This window comes from Schistocerca cancellata, chromosome 9 (genome assembly GCF_023864275.1).
Source record: "Schistocerca cancellata isolate TAMUIC-IGC-003103 chromosome 9, iqSchCanc2.1, whole genome shotgun sequence".
NCBI lineage: Eukaryota > Metazoa > Arthropoda > Insecta > Orthoptera > Acrididae > Schistocerca > Schistocerca cancellata.
In genome coordinates this window covers 336,047,626-336,070,673 of record NC_064634.1, presented here as the reverse complement: position 1 = coordinate 336,070,673, position 23,048 = coordinate 336,047,626, and the positions used below count along the sequence as shown (strand labels likewise).

At 41.6% G+C, this 23,048-nt stretch overlaps 1 protein-coding gene and 1 pseudogene across 1 annotated transcript in view; both read right to left on the bottom strand.

Moving 5' to 3' along the window:
- LOC126100873 (L-dopachrome tautomerase yellow-f2-like) overlaps positions 1-23,048 on the bottom strand; it is a 181,392-nt gene that overhangs the window by 148,991 nt on the left and 9,353 nt on the right. The window lies entirely within an intron of this gene.
- LOC126102799 (U2 spliceosomal RNA) lies at positions 17,581-17,740 on the bottom strand (annotated as a pseudogene).

The following is a 23,048-nucleotide window of genomic DNA, read 5'->3' as shown; positions in this document are numbered from 1 at the left end:
AGGTCCCGCATCGTAACTGGAGGTATTGCAGGTGCATGACTCCCAACGACTGCTTCCTGTTATATCTCATGAGGGCGTCTGCAGTGTGCTGCCGCCACTATTTTTTGGGCATTACTCACAGGAGCGAGATTCAGTACCGGACGCTGCCTTCCCCTGAAAGCATTCCGGCAGCCTTCCACGCAGATGGTCGTGTGTAACTGAGGCGCACGCGTCATGGCACGCACCTGGCGTCAGGGAGATTCCTTGGTGTAGACATTATGGCCTACTGGCCATGAGCTAGCCATCATAGTTGCACTACACACCGTACTCATAATGTGCTGAAAGGGGGCGTGGCCGAATCACTACGACGCTATTAGTGTCATCGCATAACTTCCAGCGAAATATTTGACTTTTGGTGTCATATATCTGAACTTCCGTCGCCCTTCCTCTTCCTCACGACTCACTGTCGCAACCAAACCCTGCATAGAAGTGGCCTTTCACCTGGGTTGACTTCAGGAAACAGATTGCCTTCAGTCTGACCACCACAAACAGAAGAGAGGCTCGGGCATGGACATAACAAAATTAGACCCAGTGTCTCAGTTGACTCTGGTTCACCACCATGGAAGTCTCTGCTGTCTGGGTATAGTGTCAGTGGGAAACGAAGCTAACAAGTCCAGATCTCAATCCAGTTTCAGTACTCTGTTCCTCCCAGTACACGGTGGCACCCTTGCCTGTAACTTCTGTCCAGATTCCTCCTGTTGTCATCCCTCTACTCGTCACAACCAGTCGAACGGTCTTCCAATCTTCTTGTGGAGTGGATCTTCTTCGCGCCACGCTGTTGTCTTGAGGCCATCTTGTCACCTCTCATTAAGCAGTTATTGCACAACTGCCAACTGTCTGCGCAATGTGTCAGTATGATGCTCCCATGCCATTCATGCCAATGAATCGATCTGTCTCAGAGACTCAACGATAGCGGTAAGATGCACGTGCACATCCTCTGGCCACGCTGTGTTCCACTGTTTTTATCTGAGAGGGTCCACACACTCAAACCACTCTCAATTTGTAGTAATGGATATTTTCTTTAGTGGAAATACTGCAGGTAAGTTCGTGCAAGGATGAAAGTTTAATAACCATGTAAGGTTGCAGCTTGAATGAATATCAATTTCGCACCTTGCATGAGAGATTGTATAAGTCATAACAAGTAGATAAATTATCACCTGACATACTTTGTTGATAATGAGCATATATGCTTGTAAAAATGTACAGTATGTAATGCAAAGAAATAACACTCATTTCGATGGTATTGAAACACCGAACCCAAATCCTGCATTTCAAGGGGCAAAAGTGAAAAAAGCTGCTGGAGGAAACGTTTTGGTTTGGGGGCAGATGCGATTTGTGCTGTCATGGCCTTAGTACAACGGAACGCTTCTAAAAAGGGCTTGGTGATCCATGGTGAGAGGGACAACAAACGCACCAAACGATACATCGAGAAGAGCAGTTAGCAGGCCAGTACTGCTTGCGACAGAGAAGTTATCTGGAAAACTGCGTTGGGGAATTTCCAGATGGATACAGACAGATCAGCGATGCAGCTGATCATGTGAAGTGCTTGTGGTATGCTCGCGATTAATGTGTGTAACTTTTGGGCATCAGGAGTGGGTACAAAATGTCCAACTGGCTGAAATAAACTCAGAAGGAGTAGAAAGGGGTGATATTTCGATGCAGTTTAAAGGTAGGCCCTTTGCGATTGGCAGATGTAGTTTCCACAAGATGAAAGGAACGCCCCCAATGGTCTGAAAAAGCAGTGATGCGAAGCATGAAAGGACACAGGTGGGGCTGACATTCAGCTAGAAAGTAGCTGAAGAGTCGTTGAGCTCCGATAGCAGAGAAACGAAACAGCTACGTAGTTAATTGTTCTTGTGAGAACTGAGAGGGCATTGAAGTATACTCACTGCACCATCTATGCACATGTATATTGCTATATTTTCCAGACTAGCGAAGAGTGCATGTTTTCTCGCCTAACGATAAACATAGGGCAGTTTCAGCTGACAAAGTAAGTAAAGATTTTGATTAGTTTTTTATAGGATTTTCAGAGGGTGAGAGCAGCCATGCAGCCGACAGCACATTGCAACTGAAAGGTAATTGCTGCTGGCAGAGGCGTAAACTTGTTGGTTCATGCTTCACCAGCTCGCGTCCACTGTGAACTTGAGCAACCTTGAGTAATCTTTTGCTCATCTTCTCACAAGAACTAACCATCCTCTGTAGACTTCATTGTTATCTTAAACAGTACCGAACTTAGAACCGGAATCGGATGATTTGTAATAATATTGCCAACTTCATGGTGTAGTAGTAGGAATAATTTTGTAGATAACTTTCTATTTAAATTTGATATTGTTGTGTTCAGGGTTATTTCTACTAAGCAGGACGTAATGCGTTATATTGACAACTGTCCTGTAAGTGTCAGGTCACAATCCATGTAAATTTGTGTACTTCTTTGACAATAATTCTGAAATTAAAGAAATTGTGTACAGCTAAACACCGATGTGCTCTGTCATAGAATAAGGGTCCACTCCTAACCTCAGTCATTTATTCTATAGACGCTAATGAACTCACAGGTTGTTTTTGCTGATGTCTGACTAATGTGAAAAGGAGTGGATTGTCAGAAGCATATCCCACTGAAATGGAAATACTGCAGCAACAGTTTGGCAGCTTTTGGTGTTCACGGTTTAACATTTTCCATTCCAGTTAGGGTCCATAGTGACAGCAGTGGAAAAATCATATACAATCAGTTTATACAAAGGGTTAATGACAGTATTTTTCTTCCTGCATTCCATCCGGGGAAGAAATTGGTCAGGGGAATTGAGGAGGGGGATTGGTGGGAAGGAAGAAAATCAGGATTTAACGCCCTGTCTGAAATGAGGCCATCAGGCTGTGCAAAAGCTAGGATTGGAGACTGATGGGGAAGGAATTTATCTTATCCTTTCAAAGAGATCATTGTGACATTCTGGGAAATGGCGAAATTCCTAATCGTCGGACGAAGATTTCAGTCGGCACACTCTCGAAGTTATAGCGTCCCTAGTGAAATACTAAGAAAAGACTTAAAAACAGTATTTATAAAGAAGAGACATTTAAAAATTGAATAATAAGGGGACACTAGCAGCTCAGGCGAACATGTACTTTTCTCATATATCCGTATTATAATAATTTCTCTGTGTAAGTTTCGAGGGCAAAGAAATATAGCAAAATGATCTAAAGAGACGACAAGATACGCTCTTTTGCTAAATTTTTAGTGTCTTCACTTTTCTCTTGTCTTAGTTGCGTTAGACGGACATCTTGCAAGTGGTGGCAAATGTAAGCATATTTGTACTATTTAAGCAGATAATATATTGATTTAATATTATTGTTCACTTTTAATTTGTAAGAGGTGATTCCGATTTCATGTCCGCCTTCTTGAATTAACCTGCATTCGAATAATTTACAATGCAACAATCGCAGCAGCCGATGCAGCCAACGACGCCATTATGTGGCGATATTAATTTATAAAAATTAGCAGAAGCGAAAAACTCGCCCGCTATTAATATAACATAGATTTTTCTCCACAGCCGCCCGACGTTGCAGAAAATACGTAGCTTTAAGATTCTTATTTTCAGTACAACAGCCGAAAAACAGAGTCACGACTCAGACTACAATGCAATGGTTAACGGAGGTAAGAAAAAATACTCTCGGGCGTGTGTGGGCCCCAATTGTAATTAATAACTGAAGTTTTTTGGTTTAAACTGAACTGACTAGACGAGTAAATTAATATGAAAAGTTTATTCCATTGTTCAACTTATATGCTCATGTTTTAAGATTCAGCGAGTCTAACGTTCATTAAAGTAACAAATAATTTCGACTGAAGATTAATATTGTTAAAAAAGGGAACTTCACAAAAGCATTTAATTGTAAATCGAAATTGAATGAAATATCATTTTGATTAAGGCCCACCACGTAAGTCGGCAACAATCACCATTACCAATCAATTTCTGTAGTAAATAATAAATTAAATTACGACTGCCGACGGACGCGAGAAAGTGTGGCCAACATGGGAGCCAGTTGCAGAGCGGGTATTGGAGATCACCCGCCCTAATATGAAACACGTTCCGCTTTTGTAACATCAGTGTACCGTCATAAATCGAGGAGACTTTACTGTAATTATTGTTTGTGAATAAAAGTGTCGTTTATGTTGGTCTCATTGCGTATTCCTTTCGGTTATCTTCTATACTGTACTGTACTGTATTGTACTTCAGCAGTTTCACCGATATATGGTCCAAGTTACAACGTAGGTCAGTTGGCAGTGACAACACGCGAAAGTTGCTTTTGTCCCTACGTTTTGCACACCAACGTAGATACTCGAATATGACATAACTTTATGATCTAACAGTCATTTAGTACTCTTCTTAAAGAAATAATTTAAGAATGACTCTAACAGTCCATCATCACTTATGCCAAAACTCTTCCAAACATGGTATGAAGATATCCTTTGGAACAATCCCTATCTCTTGAAAGTAGTAGGACAGAGAGTACTGCTGAATGGAAGGACGATCTGCTCTCTGTGTCACGCGCATAAAAAAAATAAAAAATTAAAAAGATCTGTCGCTAAATCACAACGGGTTCGCACTACAATGTCATCTACCCTTCACTGTGGACTCCCCTTTTACAACAGGAAAACTGTACTACGATCCGAAGTTTTCATAACAGAACAGCACTAAGCGTTCTATAAAATTTTAGTTTCTGATTTACTTACATTTAATTTCTTTGCAGCATCTTTTAAATTGTACTTTATGTTCCAGTTATAAGATTAAATACGTATGTTACTACTACTCTTTATTTTTCTTCTTACATCTTGGCTTAAGGAGAGCGCAATATTTGAAAAACGACATATTTGCAATCTGCAAAATCCTGAACAGGTCGATAAGGAAAAAGTCACTGACTCGGTGCAAGCTTACAATATTATTCCATTATTACGCGTTTCGGGCATTGCTATCATTAGATATCTTGGAACATCATGTTGCATGTAGATGCAAAAGTTGCGTCTTGTATTGGTAACGATTATAAGCATATTTCAGGAACACCAAGAACTGCTGAGGGAATAAACCCTCATCAGTTTCGATCAATCGATCTTCACCACAGACCATAAAAGTATTTATTTCATTCTTGGAAGCGTTCCGAATAAATCTCGAGAGACTACGTTCCAAGAAGAGTCACGCAACAAATTAGTTTCCCCCATATACGACTCGCGATCAGGGGAACGAGATACACTATCTGATCGAAAGTATACGGACACTTGTTATCGGATGTTAATATGGGATGTACGAGGGTTGTCCAGAAAGTAAGTTCCGGTCGGTCGCGAAATGGACACCACAGTGAAAACCCGATGACGCTTTGCACAGATGTGTTGGGTCGTGTCTCTAGTATGACCGTCGGTCGCAGCAAGACGCTTCTTTCAGTAGTGAGCGCTCTATGAGCGAATAAAGGTACCCAGAACAACAGTGTATCCCGCCGAGTAGAAAGGCCCGCTGAGAGGCTTCGCCTTAATGAATGCAGCCCACCTAACACAACTGCCACGCACTTCCTTCTTCATGGCAATTCTCAGCTGCACTCTGCAGGGGCAGTGGAGACACTCCTGCAGCCTTTTCGATGGGATGTGTTCGATCACCCACAACACAGCCCTAATTGGCTCGTCCTGAGTATCATCTCTGTTCACATGAAACGCTGGATACGAAGAGAACACTTGAGCGCAGGCTACACGCTACAGACCAGCCTAGAGAATTATCGGAAAGCTCGGGCAGCTACCTTGAATGACGATGGTGTTGAAAATTTGGTATAACGCTCTGACAAATGTTAAGTCGGAGCGGTGGCTATGTAGAGACGTATCTGGAAAGTGTAGCTAACTCTTGCAAATAAAATGTTTCTGATTTTCACTGTGATTTCCATTTAGCGACCAATCGGAACTTACTTTCTGGACAACCCTCGTATTTTCCTTTCGCCTTTATGGCGGCTTGAACTCTGCTAGGGGACACTTTCAGTGAGGGGTCTGCATGTCTGTGGAGAACTGGCAACCCGTTCTTCCTCAAGCTAAGTAGATGGTCTAACTCATCCCACAAACGAACCACTGTCTTCAGGTAGGGACTCTTGGCCAATCATTTCAGGAATGTTATTCTCCAAAATCATTGCTGCTTTACGACAGGGTACAGCGTCATGATGATACAATCATCATGTCCGAACTGTTCCTCTAATCTATTTATTACAGAACGCTGTAAAATTGTTCACATCTTCCTGCATTTACTGTTTTCTTAAGTGCAAATAGGTGGACCATACCCCAACGACGAACAACATGCCCATACCGTAATACCACCTCCTTCGTACTTCACTGTTGACAGTACACATGATGACAGATAACCTTCTCCAGGCACCCGCCAAACCCGAACCCTTCCACCGGGGTGCGACAGGGTATAGCGTGGTTCGTAACTCCAACTCATTCGTTTGCAGTCATCTTCTGCCTAATGGAGTCGCTCCCTCCATCACATCGAGCGTTGATTAGGGCTAACTAAAAATACGTGTGGCTTACGAGGAGCTACCCTACCACTGTACTCCATTCTCTTTAATTCCACGGAGCGAGGTAGCGCAGTGTCTAGCACACTGGACTCGCATTCGGGAGGGCGACAGATCAATCCGGCGTCCGGCCATCCTGATTTAAGTTTTCCGTGATTTCCCTAAATCGGTCCAGGCAAATGCCGGGATGACTCCTTTGAAAGGGCACGGCTGACTTCGTTCCCCGTCCTTCCTTAATCCGATGAGACCGATGACCTCGCTGTCTGGTCTCCCCATTTAACTCCCCACAAAAAGTCACTGTGCTGGCTGGACTGCCGGTAGCGTCCTCCGTCACTGAAACTGTCGTCAGCGGGAAAATGCTTTTAACGGAGTCAACAGTGAAGGGCGTTGCTACGTAAGGAACAGTCAAATGAAAAACAGACAGATGGAGAAAGGTAAGGAAATTTGTGATTTCATAAGTAATCGCGATACCTGTCAGTACATTTATCTCACTGTGAGACAAGACGGGTAATGCCTTCATGGAAAAAATATTTACGTTTCCCTGTGTCCAGACGCGCATCTCTTCGTCCGAACCGGCCACGGTGGCCGAGCGGTTCTAGGCGCTCAGTCCGGAACCGCGCGACTGCTGTGGTCGCAGGTTCGAATCCTGCCTCGGGCATGGATGTGTGTGATGTCCTTAGGTTAGTTAGGTTTAAGTAGTTCTAAGTTCTAGGGGACTGATGACTACAGATGTTAAGTCCCATAGTGCTCAGAGCCATTTGAACCATTTTTTCTTCGTCCGAAGCAAATCGAAAGCACGAAAGTCTTCCTTCAGGGCTCTAAAAATATGGAAATCGGATGGGGAGAGATCGGACTATATGGAAGATGTGCAGCGCCAGATGCCAACAAAATGCCTACCGACATGATTCCAGGGTTGTTTTCAGTAACCTGCAGAAGTTCCGCAGGGAAGCCCTTACACATTCTCCATACAGTTCCTATCCCTTCCCTTGCGATTTCCGTATTTTTGAAGCCCTGAAGGAAGACGTTCGTGGCCGTCGATTTGCTTCAGATGAAGAGGTGCACGCCTGGGCACGATCATGCTTCCATAGGCAACCGCGGACATTTTTCCAAGAAGGCATTGGCCGTCTTGTCTCACAGAAGGATCAGTGTATTGTTATGGCACTTACTTCTGAAATAACAAAGAGTAAACTTATCTTTTTCCATCTGTCTTGTTTTTATTGGACTCCCCCTTCTACTTGTCACATAGGCTGACGTAATAATTTCATGGTATCTGACGATAAGCCGTTGATGGAAACTGATAGTTAATAAAGACGTACTTGAAACATGGCCTTTTTTAAAATATTTTTAAGTTGCGGGCTAGCAGTTGCTCACAACGTAATGGAACCTTTGCTCGGAAGAGTTACAAGAATGGAAGTGAGGTTATTATGTCTCTAGGAATGAAAAGAGCGTATTTACAAAAATAAGCTGTTGAAAAATACATAATCACAAAGAGATTTTCACTTACAACACCCCGATCGATACCAGCTCAAATGCTGCAGAAGAATTATAGCCAAAAGGTACCTAAATAAGATAGCACGACATTATGAGAATCACTCGTTAATGATTCTGAACTGTAATGTGTTTGTATATTCTCGTAAGATCATTATTGTTATTATCATTAATTTTCTTTTATTAACTTCCTAGGAGCACTCCAGCTATTACAATTGCTCATTAAGATTAGTACATATATAAAACTACAAATATCAGGATTTGATACTTCACATATTTGTATCCGTTTTTTCAGGTAACGTGCTATTAAGCATATAATTTCCAGGTTTTCCTCACTAATTAGCGTTTTAATGTTGGCTGGCAAAGGAATCCTCATTTTTACGAGGTTTTCACGCAGTTTATCGCGGTGTGGAGCAAATTCAGACCATCCCAAAATGGTACGGTTAAGATCTCCGCCGTCTTCTGAATGTCCGCTGCTCGTGGGACAGTCTATCACTCCCACCTTATAGAGGTGCACAGGGTTGTGTCCCAGTCAAATTCTAACAATTGATGCCACATTTCACATCAGAAGATTATCATTATTTTTATTATTATTGCTATCAGTATTCAAACTGTCGGGTCTCACAGTACGCATGACGATGGACACCCGATTGATCGACTTTTGATCCGGAGTTAGAAAGTGCGAAAAGCTATCTGACGCTCACAAAGAAAAGGCGAGCATACCTGAAGAAGACGTCGAGAAACGCAGTAGTGCGTGAACATTTTCAAAAATTTTCCGTTCTACTTTCAAGCTACATATTCAGTCTCACTGAATCGATCTTGTAACCAAGTTCATGGAGCATGTTGCGGGCATTTACATATTCACTGCTACTGATTACCATACAGAACGAACCAGAACTCCACATACAAACCTACAAACTTTCAGACGTGGTAGTATGGAGTAAAACGATAAAAAATAACTGTAAAGTTGGGTTCTAAAATGCATATCTTAAGAGAACCAGGAAGTGAAAAGCTTTTGAAATAACGATTTTTTAAATTGTGATAAGTTGCACCCCATTCCTTCGTGACTCAGAGTAAGTATAGTTTTTATTTGTTTGCTGCATATTAATATGAAACAAGAGCATTTTTTAAAGGATGGGCACACCCTCTTCTGTCTGCTGTCAGTTGAGCTGTCTTTACCCCGACTGCAGCAGACTTTCTTTGCCTTTACTGTATTTATTCTTTGATCACTGCTTTGCAAGTTGGGCAGTCTTAAGCGTTCTGTTTTCGTTTTACTCGTGTTAATGATCTGAAATAGTACTTGATTTTAGGAAGTAATCTTATTGGCTTTATAATTACATTTTATCCGTGCATATCATAAATACGGCGAATAAATTTAAAGGTAACAGAGGATCACTGTCACGCTTTCTGTCCAAAGGGTCCAGAGTCATGGGGTATCACAGAGCCGATCCAACTGGTGATGAATACAGACACAACCACTCCCTACCAATGTCAATAGCAGATATATAGATATATAGAATCTATCTACAGAGACTCATTTACCAAAAACTTGCCTGGTAAACGTACTCATGGAGAACTCAAAATCCGAACGTAAGTTTCAATAACCGTGTGTGGGGAAGTTCGCTGAAAACAGTATTTGTGGGCCTCAGACTCCTGAAGACTTGAGTCATGGATGCAGTGCTGTATTTCAATGATAGGTCAGCCAGCAGGATGGCACTCTTCAGTGATACTGGTATACAACTTGGGGTGAACGTGAAGAATGCGTTCTGTCAACTGAACAGTCGAAGTCACAGAAAACAGAGAAAAGTGGCCTAAAAATGACACAAGAGGTCAGAATTCAAAAGTGAGCCTCCAGACGTTATCCCAGAAACTCGCAAAGACGACAGCTATCGACCTGATGAACTTTAACTTTGAATGTAGGTTGAAAAGATTGTATCATAAATTTTAAATCTATTTTCCGGAAATATGAAATTTGTAGCTTTAGGTACAATTTCCTTTGAAACTAACACACCTATATCAGTGATTCAGAGATCAAATACATTACTTTTATTAACATGTACTGGAATTATTTTAATCAAATGAAAGGTTTTACAAATATTTAGATACTATTTCTCTAAATGCCAATTAGGCCACATACTTTTTTGAAATTTCTACTGTGATAACAATGCTACTGTCATACAAGTAATACATTTTGGAGAAAATATGACAACTTTTGCATTCGATTTACTAAGACATAATTTTCCATAGCACGAGTTTATTAATCGTTTTTGTAACAGATCAGTTTCAAAGACTTTAACTTCCTTAGATACATTTGTAAAGCTTGGACACATGAAAGGATACATAGTCTTCGAGCATAAGAAAAGCATTGTTGAGTAAAGTAGTGCACCGTGGGTAGAACAGCAGTAGCTGGGAGAGTCAGACATAGTCGAGTCTTGGGCGAGAAGTGATAAGCTTAACTGAGGAGTTAGAGCAAGTGGGTTCCCTTTTGAAGATGAGAAACTGGAAATGGAGAATAGCTAAGAATCGAGTATAATTGGAGAAAAGGATTTTGGAATTTATGTTGACGGAGAAATGACTCAGCAGTCAAAAGATATTTGTTGTATTGCTTTGTGTGCATTTGGCGATTATGGTAGTTTGTTAAGTTACTTTGTTCAGTGATTTCAAGTTTTGCGTAAAGGAGACGATTCACAGTCCTATTTCGAAGATGTTAGCATCCACTTCTGTTAGTTTAAACGATATTTTGATTAATAATTTAAAAGTAAAACTGATAGCAAATTTATACTTCATAATGCCTAGTGTCTGTGATAGGCTTGAAAACAACGAGTCATTTTATTAAAAGGGGTTTAAATGTTATGTCTGCAATTTTGAGAAACTTAACCAAGTTCGGATTTCATTTTAATTTGAATTTACAGTCATTTTTCCCTTATCTTAAATGACATGCATTTTGAATACATTTTGAATGCAATGAGTACTAAGAGCGTTGTTAACAAATGAAAACGTCGTGTGGATAGGTTGTTGTCTTTCGTGACAAGTAAATTATGGCATGTAGCACAGCGCTTACCCTTTCAGCTTATTTTGTCCCAACAACATTGTAAAACATAATAATTTTCATTCCCCGCAATTTCCCATCATGAAATATTTTTCATTAGATACTTTGAACATGTTTCGCAGTATCGAAGATGAACACGTGTTAATAGCTCTTTAAGATACGCACCTTAGAATCCATGTTTACTGGATATTCTTTTTTCTTTTGGTCCATACTACCATCATTCAAAATATAAGAAGGTTAGAGCTTTCAGTATAAGATATATATATATATATATATATATATATATATATATATATATATGTGTGTGTGTGTGTGTGTGTGTGTGTGTGTGTGTGTGTGTTTGTTTGTGTGCGTGCGTGCGTGTGTGTGCGTGCGTGAAGTGCGTGAAGAAAGCACATGCCCATAGCCCTTAAGGTAAGCATTTTATAGGTCATGTTTGTTGGACACCTTTCCCTGTCTTGTTTTCGTCCATACTACAACCCCTGAAATTTTGTCCGTGGAGTTTTGGTTCATCCTATGCAAGGAGACGGACTGCGAGACATATGACGAAAGGAGAGTACACGCTTTCCGAAACGTCGTGAACACATGCAAACAGGAGTACCAAGAAACACAAGAAGATTTTATTGGACTATAATCCGGCGAGTCGATTTGTAGCAGTGATTGATCCCAGTGAATAATATGTGACAGGAAAAGTCATTTAAACAAGTAGAAAACATTAAACGCCATATAACAGACATTTATCTTTTAAACGCTGTATTCAATAAAGCTCAGTTACTTCGAATCCAATACAGTGGTAGTACAATTTTCATGTGTACTGAAAGCACTCATGTAGTCCGTTTTGGACAGCTGACCTCGAGATCAATACATTCATTCCTGTGGGCTACAGTCCTGAGACTGGTTTGATGCAGCTCTCCATGCTACTCTATCCTGTGCAAGCTTCTTCATCTCCCAGTACCTACTGCAACCTACATCCTTCTGAATCTGCTTAGTGTATTCATCTCTTGGTCTCCCTCTACGATTTTTACCCTCCACTCTGCCCTCCAATACTAAATTGGTGATCTCTTGATGCCTCAACACATGTCCTACCAACAGATCCCTTCTTCTAGTCAAGTTGTGCCACAAACTTCTCTTCTCCCCAATCCTATTCAATACTTCCTCATTAGTTATGTGATCTACCAGTCTAATCTTCAGCATTCTTCTGTAGCACCACATTTCAAAAGCTTCTATTCTCTTCTTGTCCAAACTATTTATCGTTCAAGTTTCACTTCCATACAGGGCAACACTCCATACAAATACTTTCAGAAATGACTTCCTGACACTTAAATCTATACTCGATGTCAACAAATTTCTCTTCTTCAGAAACGCTTTCCTTGCTATTACCAGTCTACATTTTATATCCTCTCTACTTCGACCATCATCAGTTATTTTGCTCCCCAAATGGCAAAATTCCTTTACTACTTTTAAGTGTCTCATTTCCTAATCTAATTCCCTCAGCATCACCCGACTTAATTCGACTACATTCCATTATCCTCGTTTTGCTTTTGTTGATGTTCATCTTATACCCTCCTTTCAAGACACTATCCATTCCATTCAACTGCTCTTCCAAGTCCTTTGCAGTCTCTGACAGAATTACAATGTCATCGGCGAACCTCAAAGTTTTTATTTCTTCTCCATGGATTTTAATACCTACTCCGAATTTTTCTTTTGTTTCCTTTAATGGTTGTTCAATATACAGATTGAATAACATCGGGGATAGGCTACAACCCTGTCTCACTCCCTTCCCAACCACTGCTTCCCTTTCATACCCCTCGACTCTTATAACTGATAACTGCCATCTGGTTTCTGTACAAATTGTAAATAGCCTTTCGCTCCCTGTATTTTACCCCTGCCACCTTCAGAATTTGAAAGAGAGTATTCCAGTCAACATTGCCAAGAACGTAGGTTTGCCTTTCCATAATCTATTTTCTAAGGTAAGTCGTAGGGTCAGTATGGCCTCACGTGTTCCAATATTTCTACGGAATCCAAACTGATCTGCCCCGAGGTCGGCTTCTACCAGTTTTCCCTTCGTCTGTAAAGAATTCGCGTTAGTATTTTACAGCCGTGACTTATTAAACTGATAGTTCGGCAATTTTCACATTTGTCAACACCTGCTTTCTTTGAGATTGGAGTTATTATATTCTTCTTGAAGTCTGAGGGTATTTCGCCTGTGTCATACATCTTGCTCACCAGATGGTAGATTTTCGTCAGGACTGGCTCTCCCAAGGCTGTCAGTAGTTCTAATGGAATGTTGTCTATTCCCGGGGCCTTGTTTCGACTCAGGTCTTTCAGTGCTCTGTCAAACTCTTCACGCAGTATCAATACAACGAGCATAATTTTGCTTGATACAGCAAAATCGCACGAATACTTGTTTATTGGACTGATGGTGTAATGTCAAAAAGTTTCATGTGTGGCTATGGAATATCCGAAAAACCCTACATAAAATTAAAACCAATTGTACCAACATTAAGAGTGAAAGATAAATTCCACTATTAACCACAAAGGAGAGAGCGGATAGACGGAAAGATCACACTGCGGGCCACTGCAACTGGAAGGAACTGACAGATTGACAGAAGAAAAACCAGACTCCACGTGGAAGACAGTGGATCCAATATTAGAGTCAGAGTTTAACAGAGCTTTGGAAGAATTGCGACCAAATATGGCAGAAGGCACAGATAACATTTCTTCGGAAATTCTAAAATTATTGGGGAGAGTGACAACCAAACGACTATTCAAGTTCGTCTGCAGAATCCATAAGTCTAGAGACGTAGATAGCATTTCTTCGGAATTTCTAAAAATGGTTCAAATGGCTCTGAGCACTATGGGACTCAACTGCTGTGGTCATAAGTCCCCTAGAACTTAGAACTACTTAAACCTAACTAACCTAAGGACAGCACACAACACCCAGCCATCACGAGGCACAGAAAATCCCTGACCCCGCCGGGAATCGAACCCGGGAACCCGGGCGTGGGAAGCGAGAACGCTACCGCACGACCACGAGATGCGGGCTCGGAATTTCTAAAACCATTTTGGGGGGGTGGGGAGTGGTAACCAAACGACTATTCATATTCGTCTGCAGAATCTGTAAGTCTAGAGACGTATCACCGGACTTTCGCAAAAATATCATCCACAAAATCTTGAAGATAGCAAGGGCATATAAGTGCGAGATCTATCGCACAGTCAGCTTAACGGCCCAAGTTCCCGACAAGATGAATGTACAGCATAATGGAAATAAAATTGTAGATCTGTTAATTTTACTATAAGAACGCTAATGGCACCAGAGAGGTGTTTCTGACATTACGATAAATAATGGAATCAAGACAACAAAAATCAAGAGATATTCATAGACTTTGTCGTCTTGTAAAAATTCTTAGACAGTCCAGTATAGTCCCAAGATGATCGAGATTCTCAGAAAAGTAGATGGAAACTACAGAGAAAGCTCTGTGGAAGTGTCAAGAGGGAAAAATAAGAGTGGAAGCCCATGAAAAAAATGCTCGGATTGTAAAGTGTATTAAATATGTGTGTAGTCTTTCGCCCCTTCTGTTCAATCACTACTTTGAAGAACTGACGTAAAAAAAGAAAAGTTTAAGAGTGAGGTTAAAATCCCTGGTAAAATGATACCAGTAGTAAGATTTGCTGATGATATTGCTATCCTTAGTGAAAGAGAGGACGAATTACAGGATCTTTTGAATGGAATGAATAGTCTAATGAGTACGGAATACGGGTTGGAAATAAAGCAGAGAAACATGAATTTAATGAGGAATAGCAGAAGTGAAACTGGCCATAAATATAAGACCATAATTGGGAACGGCGAAGTAGACGAATTCTACTACCTTGGAAGTAAAGTTTTAACACACGTAGGGCGGGCGACATAAGAAGATTAACAGAGCCAAAGAGATCATTTTAGGCTAAGATGAGTATACTGGTATCAAATATTGGTCTTAACGAGATGAAGGCTTTCTGAGAACGTATGTTTGGAGCACAACATTGTGTGGTAGTGAAAATGGACTGTGGGAAATTCAAAACAGAAGATAATCGAAGCGTATGATATGTGACGCTATAGAAGGTTGTTGAAAACTAGGTGGGTTGATAAGATAAGGAATGAACAGGTTCTCTACAGAATCGGAGAGAAAACATGGATAAGAAAAAAAGACAAAATGGTCGGTCATGTGTTAAGACATCAAGGAATAAGTGCCATGGTATTGGAGGGAGGCGCAAATGATAAAAATTTTAGGGGAAGACGAAGACTGGTATACATACAACATATAATTAATCACGTTGTGTGCAGTAGAGGAATTCATGGTGGGACTCGACAAACTGGTCACATGACTGATGACACAAAAAATTATATCTCGAGAGCAACTTACAACACGGGGTCTTGTCCAGAGACCAGCTGAATAGTTGGAAAAACTCCATCAGCGGGGGCATCACATCAATACATCTTCTTCGAATTATAGGTGATACAAAAATCACATAGCTTACCCCTGAGAACTGCAAGAACGAGAGCGACCACAGAACGGACAACCGAATGACACATGAGCTCATTTCAGATGGTGCAACTTGTGTCTATAGTAACTGCCTCTTCAACTATCACCAGTGTATATTCTGACGTAGAGCAGACTGTAGACATGTTGTACAGGGGGTAGGGAAAAACATGAAAACAGCAAAAACACAACACATTACCATGCCTAATACGGCGTAGGAAAAACCGTTGTCATTCAAAACAGTCGTCTCAGAATGGATAAAAACAGTCTCTGCACGGTTTCCAAGGCACTCTTATACCACTACCACTCAATAGTGGTAATTTCAGGTAACGATGATGGAGGTAGGTAGTATCGAGAACCCTTCTCTACCAAGTAGACCACAACGACTCAATAATATTGAGATATGATGATTGTTATGGCCAGGGGAGATTAGTCAGTTCATGGTCGTGCTCGAAAAACCAGTCCCTGTCGTCTTGGAATGGAGCACACTACTGTTGAACAAACATTGTACCCTGAGGTGGACCTGATCAGCCAAAATGGCCACATAATACTTGACAGTAATGTGACCTTGCAAAATACGAAGGGCAAATAGAATACCAACATCAGCTACCTTGGTTACGGAAGCACCTATTTTACAAGCACCAGCAATCTGCCCACGTTCGAATGCACTGAGCTCCGACATAACGCACTCACAACTACAAAGAACACTGTTTTGACCACAACGTACACTAGCAACGTGTTCAGGACGCTTTACAGGTGCCATTCGAGGTCAAATACAACAGTGCAACCTGCAGGCTTGGTTAGCACCTGCGTTTATGTTCAAGTATGCATTTCTCGCAGTGTTTCCATATTTTTGTCCAACACATGTAAGGCACGAAATGAAAATGACTCGAGCTTGGTTGCTGATGGTTTAGTAATGCTCACAACGTTTGAGGATCAACTGTATGTTGTAGCTAAGTCAAAAGTGCTCTCCGGCACGTACGTCTGGACATTCATTTTCTCTATCTCTCTCTCTCTCTCTCTCACTGTTGGCATTTATCTTGTCATCTAAGATGACATGATTTGGCATATTTATTTTATTTTTTGCTTTGTGGCCGGACGTCCTTCGTGTCGCCACGGTCATTAGTCAACCTAAAAAATGGTTCAAATGGCTCTGAGCACTATGCAACTTAACTTCTGAGGTCATCAGTCGCCTAAAACTTAGAACTATTTAAACCTAACTAACCTAAGGACATCACACACATCCATGCCCGAGGCAGGATTCGAACCTGCGACCGTAGCGGTCGCTCGGTTCCAGACTGTAGCGTCTAGACCGCACGGCCACTCCGGCCGGCTTAGTCAACCTAAGGAAGTCGTGTATACCACCTGTCTGTAAATCTTCTAAATTTAGTTTTGCTTGTTATCTTGTTTTCTGAGGGGCATATTGGGGACCAGCTCACCATTTGCGTAAATGAGCGTGAAAAACCGCTTACAAACTACGTTACTCAGCGTAGCCGCTGTACTAGCCCAGGGTCGTTAGACGGATTCGAATCTGGCCCCCGTCCTTGTCTTGCAAGTTAGTTCACTGCTCGTTAAGCTATACGAACAGAGTAGTTCTACGAACTTAGTATGGTGTAACATTTACGAGTCACGGAGGGGTGTTACTCTATTCTCATCCGTCGGAAGGACACCAAACAATGTTCAATGAGCTTATAAAACCAGTATTCGAAGAAATCGAGTTACCTATTCTTCTGCGTCAGTTACCTGACACAGGAACCTTGATAATAAAATGGATTCGGGTGCATTCCGAGGCATATAGCTTTTCTCCTCGCACTGTAAAGAATTGGGTAGCATGACTAACAAGCAGACCACAGGGCCATCAGATTTTTATAATTTTTTTGTATCTATTGTAAGTGAAGTTCAGAACTTAAATAACAATAAATTAAAGCATTTGGTTCAGTTCTCAAAAATTCTCGCCAATGCCGGGCCAACCCGCGACAGAGATGGAGCAAGTCCCTATCAATCGGTCGTGAGCCAAAAATGAGTTTAATATTCTGCTCTTGCGATGCAAGACGTATCAGATACTAAGTTGACAAGAACAGATACTGAACTTTGACCGAAATTTTCCGAGAGTTTTCGCCTGTCCCTCAAGTAAGGATAATTTTTTTCGACAAACAGCGCAGCTCTGTGATGGAATGCTCGCATGCCATGTAGGCGTTGTGGACTCGATTCCTAGACAGGGCAAATTTTTGAAGAAGGTAGGAAGTTATACCAGCATTTCCGTGAAGTCTAAAATCCATAAAGATGGGAAAATATCAGTAGCGCTCGAGACTGCTAATCGCTCAATTGCCGGTTCGAGTCTCGTTTTGATCATTATTTTTTCCTTTTTTTGTTCAGCTCGAATACCTGCGTCTCTGAAATATAAAATTCATCAAGTTAACACATATCTAATTGGCATCCTTATGAAAAATTTACCTCTTCTTATTTCTAACTACATATTGTACACAAAAACCCAATTACCGATGGAAATTAATAATTATTAATTAATGGTCTTTTACAAAAGTTTTACAAATATTTGTAGAACAAGCGGATCGAAGCTAAGACGCCTACATGGTAGACGACCACTCCACCATAGAGGGACGCTGCCTGTCGAAACAAATCAACCATCAAAACAGGTGCCACAGACAGGGAATCGTGTGGCATTGTTCTGCATGTCTTGTCCGAAAATTACCTTGAGCAGATAGTTAGAGAACCAACTCGTGAGGGTAAAATCTTAGACCTCTTGCAACAAACAGACCTGAACTTATCGAATCAATTAACGTACAGAAAGGTAACAGTGATCATAAGGCTGTGACAGCATCTATGACGCCGGGTCCTACAAGGAATGTTAAGAAAAGTAGGAAGATATGTTTGCTCAGCAAGGGTGACGGGGTACAAATTTCTGAATATCTCAGCTGTCAGCATAAAATATTCGGTGATGAGGACGAAGATGTGGAGAAAAAATGGAAAAAAAATCAAATGCATCGTTCAATATGCCCTAGACAAGTTTGTTCCTTGAAGGGATGTAAGGGATGGGAAAGATCCACCGTGGTTTAATAGCCGTGTTAGAAAAGCGCTACGTGCCGGTCGCTGTGACGGAGCCGTTCTAGGCGCGTCAGTCTAGAACCGCGCGACCGCTACGGTCGCAGGTTCGCATCCTACCTCGGGCATGGATGTGTGTGATGTCCTTAGGTTAGTTAGGTTTAAGTAGTTCTAAGTCCTTGGGAACTGATGACCTCAGATGTTGTCCCATAGTGCTCAGAGTCATTTGAACCAATTTTGAAAAGCGCTACGTAAACAAAGAGTACTTCATCTCCAATTGAAGAGAAGTAAAATCCTAGCTGACAAACGAAAGCTGAACGAAGCGAGAATGAGCTGAAGGAGAGCAATGAGAGAAGCGTTCAATGAATTCGAAAGTAAGACGTTGTCAACCGACCTGAGTAAAAACCCTAAGAGATTTTGGACGTATGTAAAATCAGTCAATGGGTCAAAATCATCTATTCATTCCCTCGGCGACCACACCGTCACCGAAACGGAAGCTAACAGAGAGAAGGCCGCAGTTGTTTCACCGCGGAAGATCGTTACACTGTCCCTCCTTTCAATCTTCGTGCAAACGTCGAAATTGCAGATATTGAGATAACCGATTGGGGAATCGAAAAGCAGCTACAATCGCTTAGTAGTGGAAAGGCTTCAGGACCAGATGAGATTATGCGAAAGAACTTGCTCGCCTTCTAGCAGTAATTTATCGTAGATCGCTTGAGCAACGAAAGGTACCTAACGACCGGAAATTAGCGCAGGTCATCCCCGTTTTTAAGAAAGGCTGTAAGACAGATCCATACAATTATAGACCTATATCGTTGACGTCAATCTGTTGTAGAATTATGGAATATGTGTCATGCTCAAGAATTATTACGTTCTTGGAAAACGAACTACTCCTCTATAAAAATCAACATGGATTTCGCAAACAAAGATCCAGTGAAACTGAGCTCGCTCTGTTCCTCCATGAGATGCACAGCGCAGTGGACAACGGCGCTCAGGCTGATGCCGTGTTCTTTGATTTCAGTTGGCATTTGACACCGTCCCGCACTGCAAAATACGAGCTTGCGGAGTATCAGAGCAGACCTGCGATTGGATTGGAGACTTTCTTGCATATAGAACTCAGCACGTCGCTCTTAACGGAACTAAATCGACAGATGTAAAGGTAGTATTCGGAGTACCACAAGCAAGTGTGATAGGACCGTTGCTGTTCACAGTATATATAAATGATCTAGTAGAAAGCTTCGGGTGCTCTTTAAGGCTATTCGCAAATGATGCAGTTGTTTATACCAAAGTAGCAACGCCAGAAGATAGTAAGAATTTGCAGAACGACCTACACAGAACTGATGAATGGTGCAGACTCTGGCAGTTGACCCTGAACGTAAATAAATGTAACATATTGCGCATACATAGGAAAAGAAATCCACTACTGTACAGCTACACTATTGATGGGAAATAGCTGGAGACAGCGTCTGCCGTAAAATATCTAGGAGAGACCTTAAGTGGAATGGCCATAGAAAACAGATAGTGGGAAAAGCAGACACAAGACTCAGATTAATCGGAAGAATCTTAAGGAAATGTAACTCATCCATGAAAGAAGTGGCTTATAAGGCGCCTGTTCGCCCAATGCTTGAGTATTGTTCATCTGTTTCGGATCCCTATCCGGCAGGACCGATAGAGAAGATAGATCCAACGAAGAGCAGTGCGTTTCGTCACGGGATCGTTTAGCTGACGAGAGACCGTAACGGAGATGCTAAACAAACTCCACTGGCAGACGTTACAAGAGAGACGATGTGCATCACGGAGAGATTTAGTACTGAAATTTCGAGACAGCACTTTTCTGGAGGAGTGAGACAACATATTACTTCTCCCCACATACATCTCGCGTATTGGCCACGAGGAGAAAATTCCATAAATTAGAGCCAATACAGAGGCTTACCAACAACCATTCTTCCCACGCACTAATTGCGAGTGGAACAGGGTTAGAGGGATCAGATGGTGGTACCGAAAGTACCCTCCACCACACATCATTAAGTAGCTTGCGGAGTATGACGTAGATGTAGATTTAAGGTACTAAAAACGTTTATAAAACTACAAAGTCGATTTTCCCGAGAATTTTTGGAAGTTGCATTGACCTGTTGTTGGTAACTGATATCTGAGTTCTGAACTTCACGTATCATAAGTATAAAAAAGTACAAAAATCCGATTGCTGCGTGGTCTCCTTGTAAGATCGGTATGACGTACTCGCCACCGTGTACTTTGGAGTTTACAAAACTAACTCCTCGCCAGGCCTAAGGGCTGTCTACCGGCAGTCCTGTCGTCCTCTGCCTTGCGGCGCCATGCGGATGTGGTATGGAGTTGCACGTTGTCAGCAGACCTCTCTCTCGAATGTTTTGCAGACTTTCCAGACCGTGGAGCCGCCACTGCTCGGTCGAGTAGCTCCTCAGGTGGCATCTCGAGGCTCAGTGCATCCCGCACTAGACCTCCCGCCGGCCGTAGTGGCCGAGCGGTTCTAGGCGTTACAGTGTGGAACCGCGCGACTGCTACGGTCGCAGGGTCGAATCCTGCCTCGGGCATGGATGTGTGTGATGTCCTTAGGTTAGTTCGGTTTAAGTAGTTCTAAGTTCTAGGGGACTGATGACCTCAGATGTTAAGTCACATAGTGCTCAGAGCCATTTTGAACTAGACCTCCCGCCAAGCAAAAATCCTGGCCAGTACCGTCAATCTAACCAGGGTCCTCCACATGGCAGACATCTACGCTTACCACTCAGCTCCAGAAGAAGACTCGGAGTATAAGGGTGTACCATAATGAACAGCGAAAAACACGTATGAAAGTAAAGGACAACATAACCTAAAACGTTGCAGTAAACATGGGTGTTCAAAGAGCCGTTTGTGAGATAACTGCGAATGTGTAGTTTTGAGCTGCTAATGTCATTACAGATGTCTTTTGAACGTAAGCTTTTCGATTAAGTTCCAGTCAAATGCTCAGATTTCAACAACAGCCTACCATAACAATAAATACGACTTTACAAGTTACCTGTTGCCATTTACGTCACACTCCTTCCTGTTAAAGTAGGTGTTCCGCGTATCGTCTTTGGATTTGGATGCAATGCTGCACTCGTCTCTACAGTGCCCTACGAATTCTTTCAAACACACCCTCCCGCCAGGTCATCTCGTGACGTCTGGAAAGACTGTACAATTCGTTGTTTCTGTTCTTCAGTCATGTCAATGGGAGTACTGTACACTTCACGTCCGAAAGTGGCCCGAACAGGAAAGTCCAGACGAGGGCGGTCAGGTGTTCTGACAGACCAAGGTACAGACTTTCCTTGACCTATCCTCGTCAAAACGTCTTGGTGCGTAAGATGTCGTTATGGAAGGGCATGCGTGAAATTTGAGCCCAACTAGATAGGATCTTAATCTAAAACTTTGTATTTTAAACAAATTCTTACTAACTAGGACGCTATTTCATACTTGATGTCAGTGGCTGCTTATAACCACACATTCGCGATTATCTCGCAATCGACTCTTTTGCGGATCCAGTTTTACTGAAATGCATTTTTTCTTCTATCACTGTATACTTCCAATGGTGTCAGCTTTCGGTATTAATATTTTATACCCAGTATCTGTACATATACAGACGTATACACAGTTACACACACACAAAAAGAGAGAGACAGAGAGAGAGAGAGAGAGAGAGAGAGAGAGAGAGAGATCGTTTATCTACATTACAATTATTGATATATTTGAAACGCTATCATAATCTACTGATTAAGACGTATGATCTTAAGTTAAATGATTACCAAAGTAAGACAAGCATTAAAGCTAGAAACTGTGCATCTATCTTGAGGCAGTGTAATTTACAGTGTGTAAATTACCCACACTGTTTTATCCAATATTTCAGAATGGGATCACTTAGCGACTTCAACAAAATTTACACATGATTTCAGACCATTTTTGAAACTTTTTTTCACTGACACCTGTCACAAAAGCATCATATAACGGGGTTATGACTTCTTTGGTTTACCGGTTTTTGTTTTGACTTGTTTATTAGTCTATGAGTGAATAATCCAGAAGTAATAAAACCAATGTCACTAGCGTTTTACATCTTCCTCCTAACGATTTTACTTGCTTTACGTCATATATTTGACATTAACACACAATAGTAACTCATTCATAAAGTCAGAAGACGTTTAAAACTGTTTTATACGTGGGAATTCGTTTCTTTAAAGAGTCATGGGGGAAGGAGGTGGAAGGAGGGGGTTATCGGTCTTTGTATATTTTGTGTTCGTAGAATCGTACTGATGCTAACATCGATATAACTTCATAGTAAAAGTGATCCGATGTTTATTGTCAGTGAAACTTGTTTGTTC